A 21,612-nucleotide genomic window follows, 5' to 3' on the forward strand; every position below is an offset into this window, starting at 1 on the left:
CATATGATTTTTGTGGGGGGAGGGTACTGGGAATTGAACCCAACTATACTTTACCACTGAGCTATATCCCCAGCCCTTTTCATTTTTTGAGACAGGGTCTTGCTAAGTAGCTGAAGCTGGTCTCAAACTTGAAATCCTCTTGCCTTAGCCTTCGAAATTCTGGGAATACAGGAATGAGCATTACACCCAGTTGAATATGTGATATTGTATTTCTATGTCTGGCTTTTTTTTTAATGAAATGTTTGCTGTGTGCTAGTAACTTTGCTAGATACTTCTCTGTATATTACCTCAGAGAAGTATTACCTTAAATTTTATGAAGAGTTGGTTGTATTTAAAGGGAAATAGTGATGTATCTGGCAGAGATACAGCTTTGAAGAAAATATTTTGCATGTGTTATTTTAAATTTCTATATACTATAAGCATATGTATATGAAATATATTTTTTATATTATTGAGAATAAATGTGTAAAGGTTTCAGTTGATATTATACAGTAGGAAGAACACTGGATCAGGGAGTCTAGCATTGTTATTATCTAGCTATGGGAGAGGGACTTAGATTTCTCTTGGGTTCTATTTCCCATCTGTAGAATGTGATAGGACCAGGATATTAGGAGGAACTCAGGGAGTTTTCAACTGAAACATAGGTTATGATCAGTTATATTTTATGCCTCCGTATCTATGTTGACCAGTGTAGTAGCCACTGGTCACAATTACCTGTGTAAATTAATTAAATAAAATTTAAAATATTTAGCTCCTCACTTTCATTTGCCACGTTTCAAGTGCTCAGTAACCATTATATGGCTAGTAATTACCATGTTGAACAGCAAAGCTCTAGAGCATTTTGTTATTGCAGGAAATTTTATTGGACAACATTGCTTTGTATAACCATTTTTGTAACTTAACCTTTGAAATATCTAGTTAGATTTACTTGAGTTTAGAGGGTGTAATTTACTTTACCAACTTGTCAAATGATTGAAAATAGCAAAATTTTAAAATGATTTTGACATTTTCTAAAATTAAAACATGTTTAGCTCATTTTCATAGTATCATGTTTTTAAATAATTTAAGTTTATAATTAAAAGCTTTCATACATTTGGTATAACTTCTATTTGAACCTGTTAATAGAACTTTTATGTTTGACTCTATATAGTAACAAATACATTTGATAGTAATATAAGTTTTAAAAAATACTATCTATGATTAGAAATTATAAACTTTCATTAAAATTAAGTTAGAGTAGTTCCAGGACACAGAATTTTGTGGTTATAAAAGTTATTTTTCCTTTTTTCTGTTTCTCAATAGAAAAAAGGAATACATCATTGTACAAAATGTAGACTGCAATTTTTGACATGCAAGGAGAAAATGGATCATAAGACACAGCATCATCGAACATTTATAAAACCTAAACAACTAGAAGGATTTCCTCCTGGAACAAAAGTGAGTTCAAATATGTTATATTTTAACATTTTGTATAATAAAAATTAGCTCTAACCTGGTTTTATCTATTAAATATGACTTTTTAAAAATGACTTCAGATTTTTATTGACTAATTTTAGTTTTCATTGTTTTTATGCTTAGAAAGGAAAGCTTTAACCATTGAGTTCAGTGGTGGGTACTACGTTGAAATGGCATTTCTCCATTAAAAGTGTACGTAGTTTAACTGTTCCTTGGGTCAGGGGGTTGTTTCAATATTATATAGGCTATTTTTGAACTATGTCAGTTTTAGCAGTTAACTCTAAGAGACTTGATATCAGGAATCTTATTTTATTTATCTTTGTATCCCCAATGTCTGACATAGTGCCTTGAATGCCATAGGTTCTCAGATGTTTGTTGAAGTTGTTATCATTTAGTCTACTCTCAGAGAAGCAAGTACTGCTGCTGGACAGCATTGCATTTTAAGTGAGCAAACACATGTCTGACTGCATACTGATGATTGTAATTTGCTTTTCCCTTTCTGCCTTATATACATCTGTTTTCTCTAACTTCTTTACATATAGTCAGCTCTTGAATATTTGCTCTAGTGGAGGAAAACAGAGGCATGGATAATCCAAAGTGAAATAACCCCCAAAACATTTATATTTGGCTTTGGGTACTTACCTTTGAATGTGGGTATGTCTGGTACTTGAATTAAATAAAATAATATAAAGCCATGCTCTGAAGACTTAGAGCAAGAGAAGCTATCCAGCATTCTTCCCTGCAAACCATTCATTTCATGCTGGAACTAGACATGCAGAACACTAATGTAAGCAGTGCAGTCCTCTCTCATTTTTCCCCTTAATAATAATAATAATATTAATGATAATGATACTAAATGTTGTTATGACATCTTAGAATGAGGCTTTCAGTGTACTTTTCATACATTGTATTATTTAATCCATACAATCATTCAGTGAGTAGAAAAGGCAAATAGTGCCCTGTATTTTAGATATGAAGAAGTTTAAAGAGGATATCTTATTTACTCAAGATTACATGGCTTGGAAGGCATAATGTGAGATTCAACCTCAGTTCTTTTGATTCCTGACCTAGTGCTTTTGTATAATACCTAAGCACACGTTTCATAGGACTTCATCATAGTCTGTTCCTCACATGCATGAGGAGAGTATAGTCAAGTGATCAATGAGAATGTTGGTAGGCAATTGACCTTTCCATTGTCAACTAACAGATATAATTGAATATTTTCTATTTTGAACACTAAATGATAAATTTTGTGTTAGTTCCCTTTAAGAGAAGTCTCAATATTAAATTCTTCACACAGTGCAAAAAGTTGACTTAACTCTTTCTTATAACATTTTATAAGTATAAATCCAGGATAATGAGCCTGTAAAGGAGAGGTCACATTTACTATAGATCTATTTGTTTTGTTGTTATGAAAGGGTGATATCAGTAGGCCTTTCTAGAGTGATTTTTCAAGCTTTGTGAAACTTAGACCTATATATGAATTTTTAAAAAAATTATGTCACAGCATAAAAATAGCTATGGAATGTGCTCTTTTGATAGTCATACAATTTTTATTAACTCCTAATTACTCATTAATAACTGTGTTTACACATAACTGATTTTACATTAAGTGAATAAATATCAAATTTAACTTTATTTAATTGTTTTGAACATTTGGAGTAAATAAGACTAAATACAATTGTAGTTTATGTGTACTCTTTCAAAATACTTGATGTTTAAGTGGTTTTTGTACAGTGATATTTTAATAGTAATATAGTGATTTTTTTTTGAAGTAAATATATTCTGCATTCTTGTAGGTTACTATTCGAGCTTCAGTTGGACCTCTTCAGTCAGGATCTTCACCTACACCTTCCATTAATGCAAGCACTTCTACCCTTCAGCTCTCACCTCCAAGGACTAAAAATATAACTGCTAAAAATCCCACAAATCGAATACAAGTAAACCTAATACAACCAAATCCAATGCAAATAAACCTAATGGAAATAAGCCTAATGGAAGTAAATCTAAATACAAATCAAAAATCTCTAATATGCAAAAGAAACAAAGCACATTGGCTAATAGCAATAAAAAAATCCAAGTTAATACTGCATTGAGGAACTTAATGTGATGTTTTATTCCTAATATACAATACCAATTTAAATTTAAGTATAAAAACATTATACTTTAGTTAATTAGAATAGTAATATGGCTCTTACTTATTACTTTTGTTTTAAAATATATTTATACCATTTTCTTTGTGTCTCCACAAGGTGTCGTCGGGGCATTCACAAGTGCATTGAGTGCTGTTCTGAAATAAAAGATTTTGCAAACCATTTTCCTACATATGTCCACTGTAGCTTTTGCAGATACAATACTATCTGTAGTAAAGCCTATGTAAATCATATGATGAGGTAAGAAGAGTTAAACCTGTAAATTGACAACTAAAATTATAGTACAGGAAGTTTTTGTTTTGAAGCAAAGTTATCCCTATTAGAAACTAGTTTTTCTCCTCAAAGAGCCAAAAGGACCTAGCAGTAAGGAACTTTTAAGATACTATCTGATGTTATTTTCCAACATAGTAACTCAAGTAATTACTGGTCTTAAATTGTAAGAACGGTTAATTAAACTAATAAAATTAGGATAGGTTTGTTGGGAAAATAATTTTTCTGTTTTTTTATTTTTCCCTATAGGTATTTAAAAATGGTGATTTTCAAATAAAACTTTAAGTGTTTTAAGCTTATTTAGCATACAAATAAATGTCCTCATTAGGAATATCCTCTTCAAATTAGTCACTTTGAGAGAAGCTGTGGTTTTGTGATGAAATCCAGTGATTACTGCTTCTGCTCATAGAGGAATAGCTGTACCTAAATGTATTGATAGTTGAAACTATTAACCTTTTATTCAACTAGTAGCTGTAGCTTTTTAATTAATAGCTAACATTATTGGAGGATTTTCAGTGATGTTAGGAACTTCATTGAATCTGGTTTTCTTTCTATGGTCCTTCATCTGTCAGGCCATCTATACATACATTTGTTCAGTGAAAAGGAGAGACTCTTCTGGTTATGATGCCACCGTTGGAATTCTTTTTCATTAATTCATTTAATTTATGTTGTTTAAGTACCTATCATTACACTATGCTAAGAAACCCCTTCAGAACCCATATTATTTTCATTTGTATTTCTTTAATAGGAGAATATTTTATTCTATCAGGGTGGATTTTTTATCTTTAAAAATAGTTATTCCATTATAAATGTGATATACTGCTTATTCATAGTGAGTTTGTTACATTTAAATAAACATTAGAATTAATGTATAACTGAGTTTCTTGGAGATCATGACATAACCTCTGTTTTGCTTTCTTATCATTATCAGAAACTGCGTTTCCAGAATTCTCCTACCTTTCATGGAAACTTTAGCCCTTCTCTCTCAGTTTTTCTGCCTTGATGATTGGCCTACCTCCTGGTGTTTTGGCTTCTTTAGTGCCAGCACTTCACATCAGCTTTTAAGTTTTGGGTCCTCTTCATTTTTAGTCTCATCCTATATACTCTTCATTCCTTCTGAATTCTTAATACTCTATGATGTTCAGAGTTTTGACTCTTTTTGCCAGTCTAGCAGCATTCATCTAACTTTATAGTCATCGTGGTCCTCTGTTTCGAATCCTGTTCTTTTCTTTGTCTTCTACATTTTTATTCATGCTCACCTAGCATAAAAGCCAGTTTAAGATTTCAGCCTCTTCCCCTTTCCATCTTTATGTATGCTTAATTCTAGAATACAAGAGTTTATTTATTCATTCTGACTTTATAATCTTTAACTTTGATTAAGACCTATCTCTTTATTTTTCTTTTTAAAGACCTCCTTATTTTTACCTACAGTGTTTGTTTAATCCTTTTTCAGTATCCTAAAGATTTTATTTTCATCTTTCAGTTGTTAACCCAACTTATTAATTGCTCAATTGAAGGTCATCTTTTTCATTTTTCCTTAAATTAGCTCTTTTCAACTCCAAATATTTTTCTTCATCCAGATATTAATCTCAGAAATTAAGCTTGTCCCATTTCTCCATAGCCAGTTCTATCTTTTATTTCCTTCAATTCATCATAAACTAATTCAGTTAACTTGTATCTTCATCCCTATGTCACTATTGGTCTTCTGCTTATAAACACTTTCTTTAATTTTAGGATGAGGGAGCTGTGTCCTTCCTGCGTATTTTCTTTATTTCTTGTCAGCCTTTTTCCATCAACATTTTTCAAAATGTTTGTTGCCAGCTTAATTGTGACTCATTTCTTTACCCTTTTGAGTATCATCCCTACCTATCAACTAACACTGACCCTTTAAAGATTATTGTGTCATGTACTTATCACCACACTTTTCCTCTTTTTTCATTCTTTACTCCTTAACTTTATTTTTAACGTTGTTGCCACTCACTTTTGAAACGTTTCTCTTTAGTCTCTATTAAGTGGTTAATACCATTTTTCTTCTTTTTAGGTAACACCTCTCTTTCATTGCCTGTCTCCAACTGTTTATAGTCCCTTTCTTAGTAATTTTAGCACTTGCACTTTCAGCTTTCAACTTGAAATCTTAGAATTTCAATCTTTTGTTTTTCTAAGATCCAAATCTGTGTTTCTAATTATTTTGTAGATGCTTTTACCCTAGACCCACTGGCATCTCAATAGAACAACAATAAAAGCCAAATATTATTATCTGTCTCAGATTCACATTACTATCATCCCAACTTTTTAAGTTCCATCTCTTTCAGGGCACCATTTTGTGTGAATGTTTAGCTCCAGCTAGAAATAATTTACTGCTCCAAGTTTCTGAAACTCAAGAAGTTCTTTGGATTCACTGTGCATCATGGCTTCCTGAGACTGCCTCCCAACCACTGCAGTATCTGATAGACCTATTGCTCTAAACCAGGCGCCATTATATTTTCCCCTAGTATACTTCTGGGTAGAATGCTAATCTCTTATTCTGTTCAAAACACAAAGCTACCTAAGGATGTCTTTTATTTTGCCCTTAATTTCTAAAGGATCAAATTGGAAAGTATTTTGTGTTTCTTAAACTAAGGTTCATCTGGCCTTCCTTCTCCCATTTATCATAGGTTTCCTTCCTGTCCTGAAGAACTTCCAAATCCATTATATCTCCAACCATTTGCAGTTGGCTCAAGACATTCTTCTTACCCTTTTTCAAACCACCCAAACCTGCATTTCATTGTCATCACATATACTCCTTATTCATTGTTAGCTCCTTTCTCCTTTTTTTTTTGTTTTGTTTTTCCTTCATTGATACTGTTGTTTCCTTTGCCTTCTCACTGAGTAGCACACCCTTATTTCTACTTACTGCAGATACTTGATCTAGGTTTGAAGTTTTTATGAAGGGAAGCTTCATTTCTCCAAAAGATGTGTACATTCAGTTCTTACCCTATACCATACCAACTCTGTAGCCTTTCAAGTAGTCTTTCTTTCTGGTCTCATACCTGCCCAGTCTTCTATAAAGAGAGACTCTGATCCTCATAAGTTGGCTAATCTTTTCAAAAGTATTTTTCTTCCCATACTTATTTTATATAGTAGTTTTTTCTTATTCTTTATTAGTCCCCATGACACCCTGTCCTTCCCTCCCAGTTCATCTTTCAAATGGTCAATTCTTTTGAATTGTGTACCATTCATCTGATCTGCCTTTCATTTTGTTTGTGTATGTAGAATCTCCTTGAGAAGTGGTCTTTGTATTTATCATATCACTTACTACTTTATAAACTATAAATGATAATCATTATTTATAATTAGAAGAGGCCCCAAACTTAATCTCAAAGAAGAGATTAAAAAATCTTGAAGCTGTTGAAACATCTTTAAAGTCAGACTCTTTGAAGGAAACAGATCATTAACTTCATAATTATAAATTATTTTTTAAAAATAGTATTACTGGGGTCAGTTATTTGAATTATTGTACTTTGCTAATAGCTTGTAAGTGGTAATCGAAATCACCTGAGAAAGTGAAAATTAACTACTATATAATATTACTGTTATTCCTCAAAAAGATATATGAGACAACTTTTTCTTCTACATGTAAGAGAATTAAGTTAATGGACATTACTAATATCTCTTTTTAATAGTATTTATATCACCCAGATTCATTTTCACAAATACTGATTATTACATACTAGGAAGGTACAGTTTGTGTTTTAGTCAAAAGACCTGACAAAAACAATTAGAGAAGGAAAAGTTTATTTTGGAGCTCATAGTTTTAGAGGTCTCTGTCTGTAGATGGTTGACTCCATGGGCCTGGGCCTGAGATGAGGCAGAATATCATGGTGGAAGCAAATGGTGGAGGAAAGCAACTGGGAACATGGCATCAGGAAGGAGAGGCAGAGCACTCTCATGATCACAAAATATATATCCAAAGACGAGCCTCCAGTCACACCCTACCTGCCTACAGTTACCACCCAGTTAATCCCTATCTGGGATCAATGCACTGATTATGTTAAGGCTCTCATAAACTAATTGAGTCATCTCTAAACTTTCTTGCATTGCTCACACATGAGCTTTGGGAGGCATATGAAACCATACAGTTTTCTATAAAGTGTGATAGGCAGGTAGTATTGGGGGTCAAGTCCTTGCTGTTAATTTTTGCTAATTAGTAGGAGAAATATGTTTACCTAGGTTAATGTGATAAGCAGATGACTATGAGAGCACAGAGAAGGTAAGAATAAATTCTTTAAATAAGAAGTAGAGAAGACTTTCTATAAATGACATTTCTCTTAGGCTTTGAAGAAAGATGTTAAACGTTTCCAAGTAAAACGAAAGCTGTTGTAATGATTTGTTCCTGTACACAGAGTTCTGTGTCACTGTTGATTTTTTTCTTGCATTAATTTATGAATATATATTCATTCCACATTTATTTATTAGCATTTATTCTGTGTCAAACCATCTTCTTCTCTTTCACTCAACCATGAATTCTAGGGCAGGCGACTTACCACTCTAGTTATTATATCATCATTCTACAGTGTCTTAAATAGTAGGTATACCATCAATATTGTTGGATGTTAAGGAAGTCATTCCTTTTGTGTTTCTCAGAAAGTTAAGTTGTTTCTTACATGGAATCAAGATTATTAAGGAAAATATGGTCAAAGAGGGATTTTGTCCTCAATTTCCTTGAGGTATAATTTATACCTAATAAAATTTACCTATTTGTGAAGAACAATTCAATGAGCTTTTGGTAATTATAGTCATGCAGTTGGGTAGCAGGTTTTTTAGACCTACGTCTTAACACTGTATTTTTACTGTATTGAATAAAAGTCTTAGCCTTTTCTGTTTTCTTAGGTGTGTTTCTGTATTTCTATCAACTTTGTGGAAATAGGGAAGAAAGGTAGCTTTTTCCTCCTTTTTATTTGTGAGTTGTGATTCACTTTTCCATTCTTACATTACAAAAAATTGCAGTTGTAGAAGTTATGTAGTAAATACAGATGAGTTACAGAGGCAGTATAAATGCTTTTTTTTTCCAAAGATAGGGAACTCTAAATCATAACTGGATTCAGACAACTAAAAATTTAATTAGGAACATTTGTAGATATTTGGTTCAAGTTATAGATAGATGTGGAAGCCATCAAAAAGACCCTAAAATATAATTTTTCTCTCTCCTTATCAAAGAATAAATAAAAACAGTATACTTATTTGAAGAGAAAAAACTTTAAAATGTCATTAAAAAAATAACTTATTTTGAACTGAACCTGGTGGTACATACTTGTAATCCCAGTGACTTAGGAGGTTGAGGCTAGAGGATTCCAAGTTGGAGGCCAGCTCATCAATTTATGAGAGACCTAGTCTAAAAATAAAAAGGGCTGGAGGTATATTTCACTGGTAGAGCATGCTGGGGTTCAATCCCCAGTAAACCTGCCTCCCAGTCTTGGACTCATTCCTCTAAGGAAACAATGATTTATATAATTTTTTGCACACAATTTCAGGGCTTCCCAACCCCCGATCTCTCTAAAAACTGTGTTTTTGTGATAATATCTTAAATTCATAAATCTCCAAATAATAGTTACCCTAGCTTGAAGAAATGATATTTGAAATCTTCTGAGGCTGTTTTCTAGGGATTATATTTAGCCAGAACATTTCTGTTCCTTTACATACAGGCATCACTGATGTGAGTAGCCATTTATCTAGTTTGTTGGCTACTGCTTTTCAAACTTTAACTTATATAAGAACCACTGAAAAACTTGTTAAGGCAGTTTCCTGGATCCCACTGCCAGAGATTAATTCAGTAGGTTTGTGAAGAGCCTAAGATTTTGCATTTCTAAATAAACTCTCAGGTGATGGTGATACGGTTTTCTGTGACTTTCAGATATAGTGTGCTAAACTACTTCTGGTTTTCTAGTACAGAAAGCTTTCCTTATTGGCTACAATGTTTGGTTAGTGGTTTTTTGTTCTGTGATTAGAGGAAGCATTAAGTTATGAGTTCTGCTTTTTTTCTTAAACCTCTACTAACAATTACAAAGAACTGTCTAGATGTTTGAATTTACAGATGGTAAACAGTAATATTTAGCTGAAATAGTGTGTACTTTCTAGATCAATTGAATTCTGTTCCCCTGCCTCTATACCAGCATGCTAAGATTATTAAAAAGTTATTTTCAAAAAGTTGATTTCTAATAATAATTCAGATTGTAGCAAAATTAATTTGTTAATAAAAATTTAGAATTGTTTTAAATGTATAATAAATGAAAAATTTAGTTTGTTTTTTAACTCTTTGAGCATTTCCTTTTTACATAATGGTGAGGTATTGATCATCTAAGTATATGCTTAGGGAAAAAAGTATGTGTCATTAGGAATTAAAAGCAAAATGGAATATCAGATCAAATGTTAAATTAAACAGAGTTAATGGTTCAGTATTTATTCTATAGTCTTTTAAAAACTAGAAACTTAAGTACAGACTTGAAATATGTTTATAAATTAATATAATTATTATTATGAAATAATATAATTCTATACTAAAATTATTAAAATGTCTTCTGTCTCTCCAGCTTTCACAGTAGTCGTCCAAGTAAAAGGTTTTGTATATTTAAGGAGCATTCTGAAGATCTCAGGTAACTAGTTGATTTTTTTTAATTCTTTCTACTAAACAATGGTTATAATTTACATTCTTTCTTGCATAACAAATTTATTGAAATATAATTCACATGCTGTACAATATGCATTTAACAATAAAATTAATAGGTTATGGTATTGTGCTATATTATACTATACAGTATAGTATAGCATCCAAACCTATAATAGGTTATAATATTATACTGTACTGCTGCTGTACAGCAATGACCACAGTTAATTTTAGTACATATTGGTCATTCCAAACAGAAACCCTTTCCCCATTCATTAGTGGTTATCCCCATTTCTTTTCAACTCTCCCCATTACTAAGCAATCATGAATCTACTTTGTGCCTATGTAGATTAGTTCATTCTAGATATTTTCTACAAATGGAATGATAGACTGTGTATGTAGTCTTTTCCAACTGTCTATAAAGGTTTATGTATATTGTAGCATGCATGTATGAATGCTTCATTTTTCAAAGTGCTGAATGATATTCCATATTATGAATATGTCATAGTTTAGCCATTCATTCAGTTCATTTTCACTTTAGGTTGTTATAATGCTACATTGTGAACATTTACATATTAATTTTTTTAAGGACATGTCTTTTTATTTTTCTTTAGTATATACTTAACATTAAATTTGCTGGATTTTATAGTACATTGATACTTTTGAGGAACTGCTAAATTGCTTTTCAAAGTAGCCTCATTATTTACATTCCCACCAGCAGTGTATGAGGGTTCTAGTTTCTTCACAATCTTTTGTAACATTCTGTATTATATCTTTTTTGTTATAGTCATCCTAGTTGCTAGGAAGTGCTGTATCATTGTGGTTTGCACTTTTAAATTAAACTGTCTGGGAGTGCCAGTTTGGAAATCTGAGTGATTCCTAATGGATATTATATTGCTCCTTATAAGACCTGAGATATGCCATTAATCTCTTGGTAAATTTATTTCATTGGTGACAAATGGTGTCAAGATGAAATTCTCATGCATTTGCATTGTAAAATGAAAGGAAAAATCAGGCCCACCAACAATATTTGAATATCAAAAAGTTACTTAAGATACCTATTAAAGTGACGCTGTTAATTTTTGAAGCACATATATGAAACCACTGAAATTCTTGAAATCAGTAGTCTTCATAATTCTTTTTTGTTTGTTTCTTTTTCAAATAGAAGTATACATCTTAGCTTCTGTAAAGAAACTATGGATGAATGTTGATAATTAGCATTGGTTATACCACACACTGAATTCAAAATCCATTGAGCACCATTTTTTAAAATTCTGATTTCCTTTGTTTCTTTTTCTTTGTTTATTTTCTGCTTATGTTGCTATTCTCCTTGAAATAACAATATCTTTGTTCCACCAAACTAATTTATTGATAAGTATAGCCAAAGACTTGTTTGATGCTTTGGGTTCATGGAAAAGGAGGAAGAGGGAATGGCATTATGTCTTAGGATCTTTGTGTTTATTATCTCCTATGCATAGTTTACTCTTTCCCAGATATTATATGGTTACTCCTTTATCTCCACTCTGACAGTGATCCTTTCCTTAATTACTGCATTTGAAATTGTATCCACTCCCCCCATGCTTCACTCTAGCACTTTTACCTCCTTTTAATATTTTTTTTCAAAGTGCATTTGCAATACTGTATATTTTACTTTTTGTTTGTCTGTGGTCTGTGTTCTCTTACTACATTCTATGTGGCTTGTGTTTTTTTTTGTTGTTGTTGTTCATTTGTTTTTGTTTTTTTAAGCCTAGCATATAGTAGGCATTCAGTAAATATTTGTTGAATAAATTAATGTATATGGAAAAAATATGTATTTGGACAAAAGGTCCCATTTATGATGCTGAGCCAGTAGCTCACAGGAAGATAAAAAATAATGGTTCAATATTAAAACTTTTAGTCTCATTAGAGTGTTTATTGTATTCAGAGAAATTGATTGTTACTTGAGGTACTGCCTTAATAAAGACTTTTATAAGAATGAATAGGATTTATTGCATTTTAAAAATCAGATTTTAATTTGATTTTTACCTCATTGTTGTCTAGCTCAGATGTGTGTTAGTTTTTTAAACAAATTATCTGATTTTTTAAAGGTCTGGAGTGTTTTTCTCTCAACTACCATTATGTCTCACATTGGAATTGGTCAATTTCTGTGAGTGGAACTTAGCATATTTATAAAATTCCATATCCCCCAATCTTTGTAATTACTTATTGAAATGGAATACTTTTTATTGTGTATATTATGTGTATTATGCATTTATCATGTATGTATTGTAGCAGGTTCTGTGTAGATGATAGGGATAAAGCAATCTTGGAACTAGCCTTCAGGGAATGTTGTTCATTAGGTGGGAAATAAAGTATGAACAGAAGTAACTATGGATTTTAATAAGTGCAATAAGTTATTTCAGAGAAGTGAGAGATCACTTGGAATGATCTGGATAGGAATTAGGTTTACTTTGTTTTTAAGGATGAGTGTTTTTTTTTAAACTGGCAGAAGAAGCAGAGGGATCTTCTAGTTGGAGAAAATAGCACAAAAGTGCAGAAATGAAAAAGAGAAGACATACAGAAAGTATGGCTAGTAGTAAATGGATGGAACATGATGTTTGTGTGATAGTAATGGATTAAAGTCTGTAGCAACAATTTTGAGCTTACAATCATATTGGAATGCATTGAAAATTAAACTTAGGAAATTTGGACTTAATTCAGAGGGCACTGGAGAACCATTAGTGTTTTGTGTAGATTCAAGTGATACTGAAGGAAAGTTGAATTCAGGGACATGCAAGGTGAGTTGTAGGTGCATAAATCATTTAGATTAGGGATCTGAATTAAGGTGGTGAGGTGGTATTACATTGTGTTTATGATGTAATATGGGCTCTGGAATCAAAGTGCATAATTTTACACCTGATTTTGACCTTTACCAGCTCTATGTCCTTGGTAGGCTACTAAGCTAACTCTGTACTGTATAAAAGGGTAATAATTATAACACTTAACTCTTCAGGTTGTTGTAAGATTTAGATGAGATGATATGTTTAAAAGCAGCCTGGCACAGATAAGTACTCAATAAGTTGTTAATATTATAGAATGCTTGACATATTAAATGTTTTAAGAAAGGAGAAAGTCATAGGTGACTATGGTTTGAGCTTTAGTGTCAAGTGAAATGGGACCATAAGAAAGTCAGGAGGAGATGATTTGGGGAGAAAGCAGATGATTTTAGATTTGATGTGCCAGTGAATTCTCTCAGTGCACACATATATCATGCTATTAAAATAGAACTTAAGGAGGAGAAATCAGTCTGAAGTATCCTGTTTGTTTGTATTCATATACTGGTGTAACATATATATTATGTAATGAACATCAAATATATGAACGTTGAATGTATATACTTTGTATTAAACTGATAATAACAGTGATCAGTTAAATGATCAATTTTTTCACCTAAACAAAATTTAGGTGAAACTTTGATTTATTAGAGAGATTCCAAAGACTCTTATAGACCCTTAAGTAGAGGAGCAACAGGCAGAGCAAATAAGGAAAACAAAAAGTCATCAAGAACTTACTTTAGTTCTCTCTGCTTTGATCTGCTAAGGCAGCACAATGCTGTCTTATTTTCTCTGGACTTGGGTTTCTTTCTGCTTTCTCTGTACAGACCATCTTTTCTCTACTAATGACTCAACTATAATATTCCCAGACTCACATATTTTCCCAAATCAAGAAATTTGATTAAAAATTCCAATTACAAATCCCTGTTTAAAACAGATTGAGTTAGTCATGCCATCCCTTTTTAAATTATCTATATCCAGTGGAATAGGCAGTAGCCTGTTCTTTACCAGTGAAACTCTTTTTAGTATCTATGAGGGCAGTTTGTTCATAGAAAAAATTGTAGTTAGTTATTTAAGCTAAGTATTTTACATTTTAACTTTCTTTAAGCTTTTAAGTCTCCATACTCCATTTAGAATTTTAGAAATACTCCATTTAGAATTTGAGTACTTTTTAGTAATCACTTTCTAGAGGAACTTTAATTTAATGTAAGATAAAGTTCATTTAAATTGAACAGAGTGAATTTTTTTCAACAGTGACATTTAAGTTCAAATTACTTTAAACAATTTAGTGTCATTTATCCATTAAATATACTTGATTTTCTTTTAAACAGCACTTCAAATGCTTGACCCAACTAGCTCCCAATTGCTTAACATTTTAATAAATCTAATAAGTTCAATTATATAGTGGCTTTCTAAGTTCTCTGAACCATCTCAATATTTTTACAGTCTTAATAATATTTAAGATACTTTTCAATTAAAAGTCACGAGATCAAACACATTTTAAATATGAATCTTAAGGCCATTGACACATAACTTTAACATGCCAATTATGTTTAAATACTTCAGATAGCAAATGTTATTCAGTTTAATTCAGTGAGTATAAGAACTATTCTAGACTCAGAAAAAGTTTTTCATGATTTTGGGACTTGTTTCCTAACTTCCTTTGAAAGTCCTTAATCATTTCATGTGTTATTTAAGAATCAAGAACATATTGGAGTTCTCCCTGCTTTGACCTGCTAAGGCAGCATGATGCTGTCTTTATTTTCTCTGGACTTGAGTTTCTTTCTCCTTTCTCTGTACAGCACTCACAAGTTTTGTTAAAGAGAATGAGTAGTATAGGCCCCATCAGGTAGGCAATAGCATTCACAGTGCTGGGATGATGAGGATTCCAAATTTGTGGACTCCAACATTTTTATTAACTACGTCAGTTAATTCCATGTTAAATAATAACCACCCTTGAAAGATCATGCTAAAACCTTGGCATGTAGTGGCAGGTATCATACTATACTTCTAAATACTTTATAATTTTCTTCTAATTTTGTCCTCAACTAAATAAAACACTAGATTATAAATTTCATTCAAGTACTGACTGGCTTTTTTTGTTGTTGTGGTTCATAATAACAGTGATACAGTTGTATAGACAACCTCAGTAAATATATATTGAGTGAATGAATGCTATTCTCACTTTGCAGATGGGCAGGGGAACAAATAGAATGTGACTTGCCTATATTATTGCAAATTGTTAATGGAACCTAGACTGGTTGTAGGTCTTTTGACTGGTACAAAAGATAAATATTTATAAAACATAAATACTCTATGTAAATAAGTAGTAGCAAAATTTGGACATAGCTGTACCATTTTATAGAGAATCATTTCAGTTACATCAAATTTATATAACAAATAACAAGTTACATTTATTACACAAAAAGATAATTTGTGGAAAAATAATCATTGAACTTGTATATAGATTTAACAACAGATAAAAACTTTTCTTTTATGCTATTTTTTAATAGGGGCATTACTCTAGTGTGCCTTAATTGTGATTTCCTAACTGATGTTTCTGGCTTAGATAATATGGCTGCACACTTAAGTCAACATGAAACCCATACTTGCCAAGTTGTAGTAGAGAAAGGTACGTATATATAACTGTGCGCTTGTGGATTTTGTTATTTATTCCATTATTTTTGGTCAACCACAATATGAACTCTTTACTAAATTGTTACTCTCATCATAGTTCATATGCTGTTGTAAATATAAAACTTTTCTTCTAATTTCAGTTTCTGTCTGTATCCCAAATTCTGAACATCTTTCTGAGTAAGTTTAATTTTTTTCAGTGCATTTTACTTTGATGGATTTTAGCACTTACTGCATTTTTAAGTGTATCATTAATAGCAATGAAAAATATTTTTTAAATGTTTTTTAAACCTGCTTGTTGAAATAGGTTCCTGCTCTGTGGAGCTCGTGACCTGGTGCAAGACAAGTTGGAATTTCCTAAGTTCAAAGTTCTGAGATATTTTCTTACACAAAGCCAGTCAAGCAGCCAAGTTTATGACACTAGCTTTCATTATTCAGCTCTGTTCAGCTTGTAAATGGGTTCAGATTCCTGTTCTACTTTATCTTTGTGTCAAGTTGACATGTCTTAACATACATATTTTTTCTCCAGTTGGTTTTCTCTAAAAATAACTTATTGCTATGGTCTTTTCTTACTTTGCTTAAAATAATTTGTGTTTCTCTCTACTGCACTTGCCTTCAGAGTAATACATTCCAAGTGATATGGTTGTTTGTCTTCTGTTTTGTCTGCTTCTTAATTTCATGTCTTAAGTTTTTGGACCAGATGATTGTCCTTTTTCTCATTTGTTGTCTATCATTGTGCTATCTTTTTTATCAGGTGCAGAATCAGCCCAGAGATTTCAAAAAATATCCAGGGTACACCTGGACAGTGTCCCCCTTCGATGGACACAACTGATGACTGTGTATAAACTATATTATCACCTGTAACTTCATTTTTTAAAAATTGGTTTGACTAAAGCAGGACAAAGCTTACTAATTATTGTAGGTAATTAGTTGAATTTGTGTGACACTAATAGGTTTTAGCTTAAGCCTGATCTTTCTTTACCATCAAGTTATTCTAAATAGTTGATTTGCCTCATCAGCTATTGCCATGTCACATGTTTATGCTTTTTGGTTACTGTTGAATAGGTCTAATTTTTAGATTGAGTCTATTGTCATTCTTAGAAAATGACTCTTAAGCTATAGAAACTTGGATTCTTGCCTTATTGTCACATTTTGGCAAAACATCTTGCCTGTATTTTAGATGATGGTCAATACTTTGAAGAAGAATAAAGTAGGGAAGAGAAATACAGGAATATGGGGTAGAAATTAGGAGACCACCATTTTAAATCTGGTATCAGGGAAAACTTCGCGGACACATGACATTTTGAGTAGAGGCTTTTACCTATTTTTAAATTGAATTATCTCTTACCTATTGAGTTGTAGGTGTTCTTTATGTACTACAGATAAAAGTTCTTTATTTTTACAATATTTTCTCCCAATCTGTTGCCTAATTTTTGAAAACAGGATTATTTTAATTTAGTCTCATTTATTCTGATTATTAGTATTTATTTATTTAGTTTAAAATATTTATTCTTAAGTTTTAGATGAACACAATATCTTTATTTTACATTTATGTGGTGCTGAGGATCGAACCCAATGCCTTGTGCATGCTAGGCGAGCACTCTACCACTGAGCCACAACCCCAGCCCTGATTATTAGTATTTAACCAGGAGTTGAAAGCTATACTTTTTTTTCCTGACAAGAATCCTGCTTAGGGGCTGGGGCTGGAGCTTGGGCTTATTGGTAGAGTGCTTGCCTAGCACGTGCAAGGCACTGGGTTCCATCCTCAGTACCACATAAAATAAATACATAAAATAAAAGGTATTGGTTCCAACTAAAACTAAAAAAATAACAAAACAAAAACTATTTAAAGAAAAAAAAAGAATCCTGCTTAGGTTGATAGCCACTCCTAGCAAATTATATGTAGAAATATTCAAATAAAGAAACTATTACACTATAACTTCCCTGAACTCAGGGATGTATAGTTGACATTGCTAAGGGTGTATAGACCGTGAATTCCTGTAAGAGTCCACGTAGGTCAGCAAGAGTTAAAAAAAAAAGAAAGCAAATACAGAAAAAGGACAATGGGCCATATTTATTTGTACCTTCTCCTGCATAAGAATTTATAAAAATGTGAGACTATGAGTCAGTGAATGACATTTTAGGAAAATATATTGTGTGGTTTCCAGCTTTGGAAGCAAGTAAGTAAATGGATGAAAATTTGACTGAGTAACATGGTGGAGCTATCTTAGCAAATGTTAAGATTTTTTTGTAAGAATTTCTTGCTTAATGATAAAGGATGCAGACTTTTCATAAAGAGGATAGAGGCCATTGAGAATACTACTTGATCTTTAAGGATATGATTGCATAGAATAGAACTCCTATCTAGTTCTTGTTTTTTGGAACTGTGATGAACTTCTTCTTTAATTGCCTTTTCTACCTAGCACTTGCTGTCATTCCTACTCCCAGACCTCAACCAGAATAGAAATCTTATTTTCAAAATATTTTGCTAGCATTTTTTTTACATATACCATAAAACTCACTATTTTAACGTGTACAGTGAAGTGGTCTTTAATGTATTCACAATGTGTTATAACCATCACTATTGTAATTCCTAAAAATTTCTTCCACTCCAAGAAGAAACTTCACACCTGGTATCAGTCATTCTAAATTTTTCCATATCCTGGAAACCACTCATCTGCTTTCTTTCTCTATGAATTTACCTTTCCTGGACATTTCATGTAAATGGAATCATATAACATGACCATTTACATATGACTTCTTTTTATATAGCATAATCTTTTTGAAGTTCATTCATAACTGTAGCTAGCATATTATGTGAGTTTCATTCCTCTTTATGACTGAATAATAGTCTACTGAATATATGTACCACGTTTTGTTGATGGAAATTTTGGTTTTATGACTTTTTGATTATTACAAATAATGCTGCTGTAAACATTTGTGTACATGTGCTTTGTGTGAACATTTATTTTTAGTTCTTTTGGATATATCCATTCAGGAGTTTGAAGGAGCATACAGTTCCTCTGTATTTAACTATATTAAACTTTTCCACAATGGCTGGCACCAATTTACATTCCCATCAGCAATGTATGGGGGTTCCAGTTTTTTCCGTACTCTCCCTAGGCCTATAATTTTCTTCATCTCTTTAAATTATATCCATCTGCATGGGTGCTAAGTAATTATTTTATGATTCTGATATGCATTTCCCTGATGTCTAATGATACATAATATCTTTTCATGTGTTTATTGGCCATTTTTATAACTTGTTTAGAAATATGTCTAATCATATACTGTGTCTAAAATTGGTCTCTTTTTTTTTCCTCTCTTTCTTCATAAGAGTAAGTCTTTGCCTTTTGCTGTCTCAGAAATAGCTTTGGATCTTCACCATTGAGCTTGGACTAGCATCATAAATTCATCCTGGAAAACTCACTCAAGGCCTACCTGCCATTTTTAGATATGATGATAACTGGGCAAGCAGTATTTTCTGTTTTTGATTGGTGGACGGCTTTTCTTTATTTTCCATTTAAAAATGTTTCAAAAGCATATTTTGATGGAGTTATTGTCATGGCTGTAATTTGGATTTGGGCAAATCTCATTGGGAAATGAATTATGATAGAATGATAACGTATCTATGGTTGATATATTATTGGTGCTCACTGGAAGTGTTAAAGTAGAATCTGGACAACTATTTATTGGTTGTTTATAGAAGAAATTAGTGCATAGTAAAGAAAGTTGAATTATGTGCTTTTTGAGATTCTTTGCAGCTCTAAGATTCTGAAATTTGTCCCAGTGAAATGGTATAAAAAGTATCTTATTTCATCATTATTTTGTACAAACTTTTTTTTTGTAAAAAGTTTGATTCTCAGGGTAATGTAGATTTGCCTTGAAAATGTGGAATTACTTCAATAACATAACAAAGTATTATGCACTTTATTGTTTTTAAGAGATTTAATTTGTTTTACTTTGTTGCAGTTGAGATAGTTTGCTTTCAGTTCTAAAAAAAAGTTTTCTTCTTACAGATTAGCAAGACATCTACAAAAAGAGGCCCAAGCTCAACGCAACAATTCTGAATTCACAGAAGAGCAAAAGATACCATCAAATAATATCTAGATATATTCAATTCCAAATGAAATTGCTCTTGAGTCCATTAAGCAGAAAAATAAACAAAAAACTGTTATATTTAAGTAAAAAAAAATCAGATTGATTATGCTTTGCCTAACATTAAGTGAACATTTATACAGATATATAACTTATCACTTAATGAATTACTTTAGTTAACTATTTAGGCCTTATTTAACTCTAATGGAAGTCATCCACACTTTTAGTTGAAAAGCGTGGGTAACCCAAAGACTGGAGATTGTTCCGAGTCACTTGGAAAAACAGAAGGATTGGGAATAAGTGCATTCCACCTCAATGCTTAACTCTGAATTTTCATAACTCTTTATGTATCACCTCTCAAAGCAAAACAGAAAACACACACAAAACCCCCCAAACCAAAAAACAAATGGAAAAAAATTAGCTCAAGTCAAGAAGTTGGCGTACAGATCTGTCAGCTAAATAAATATATAAGATTGCAAAATGTTTCAGTACTGTTCTTTCTTCCTTGAATTAAAATTTTTGTATATCAAGTTGATTCCCTGATAGAGATTATGTAAAAGGGGATACTTTAAAGTAACTTCATTCTAAAAGAAGAGAAGAAATGGGAGGAAACGACTCCCATTTTCTCCTGGCTCAGAGTAACTAGTTTTAAGTCAATTTTTAATCCTGTAGATAGTGAAAAATATGTGTTAGTCTTTTCCTCATCTCTTAAGAAAAGGCAGTGTGAAAATCCTGGTGACCTAATTCACTCTTATTAATACTTTTCTTTTTTTGCACAAGGGGAAATGGGAGTGATTTTTGCATAACTTTTTAATTAAACCTAAGCAAGTTTTTAGTCCATAGGCCTGTGTTTATTAATTCTTAGTTACAGGAGTTTGGGGAGAAAAAGCCCCCAGAGGGTTAGCTGTATTTCTTGCCCAAATATATTTGTATTTTTAAAATATTTAAAGTCTACTTCAAAAAATTATGTTACTGCAATACAGCACCACACCCTTTTCATTTCCACCTTAGCTATTCATATTCTTATTCTGAATATTGTTTAGACAGTTTGAAATAACTTAAATGATTTTTCCTTCAGTTTTTCCCCTTTCCTTTAAATTATGTATACATTGCATACCTGTATCACAATAGCCAAGGGGTTTTTTGTTTGTTTTTTTAGAAAGAATCTCACCGTGTTGCCCACACAGGCCTTAAACTTTTAGGCTCCTGCCTTAGCCTTGCCAGTAGATGGTACACATAACTATGCCCAGCTCACAACAGTGTTCTTAAGGGCATGTCTGTTAAAAAAAAGAACAATAAAAACACACTTCTGTGTAACTTATTGTTAAAGAAATCCTAGATTCCTCAGCAAGGAGTTTGTGGAAGGTCCATTTTCAGAATGACTATGCCCTACTTCACTTTACTTTTCAAACCTATCCCTCTGCTTTCAGTTCGGGATTTTAAGTAATTAAACCATGACAATTTTCCAAACTCTTTGATTTGAAAATCCTCATTAGTCTTTGGGACTGGATTCCTAATGTAGATCTTGTTCTTTTCCTTTAGGACATAA

General features: G+C 32.0%; 2 pseudogenes; both read left to right on the forward strand.

Moving 5' to 3' along the window:
• Nucleotides 1–16,149, forward strand: part of LOC143640519 (zinc finger protein 280D-like) — a 50,758-nt pseudogene extending 34,609 nt beyond the window's left edge.
• Nucleotides 16,150–17,198: 1,049 nt separating this feature from the next.
• The window catches only part of LOC143640520 (axin interactor, dorsalization-associated protein-like), a 32,606-nt pseudogene continuing 28,192 nt past the window's right edge, over nucleotides 17,199–21,612 (forward strand).

This window comes from Callospermophilus lateralis, unplaced genomic scaffold (genome assembly GCF_048772815.1).
Source record: "Callospermophilus lateralis isolate mCalLat2 unplaced genomic scaffold, mCalLat2.hap1 Scaffold_322, whole genome shotgun sequence".
In the NCBI taxonomy this organism is placed as follows: domain Eukaryota; kingdom Metazoa; phylum Chordata; class Mammalia; order Rodentia; family Sciuridae; genus Callospermophilus; species Callospermophilus lateralis.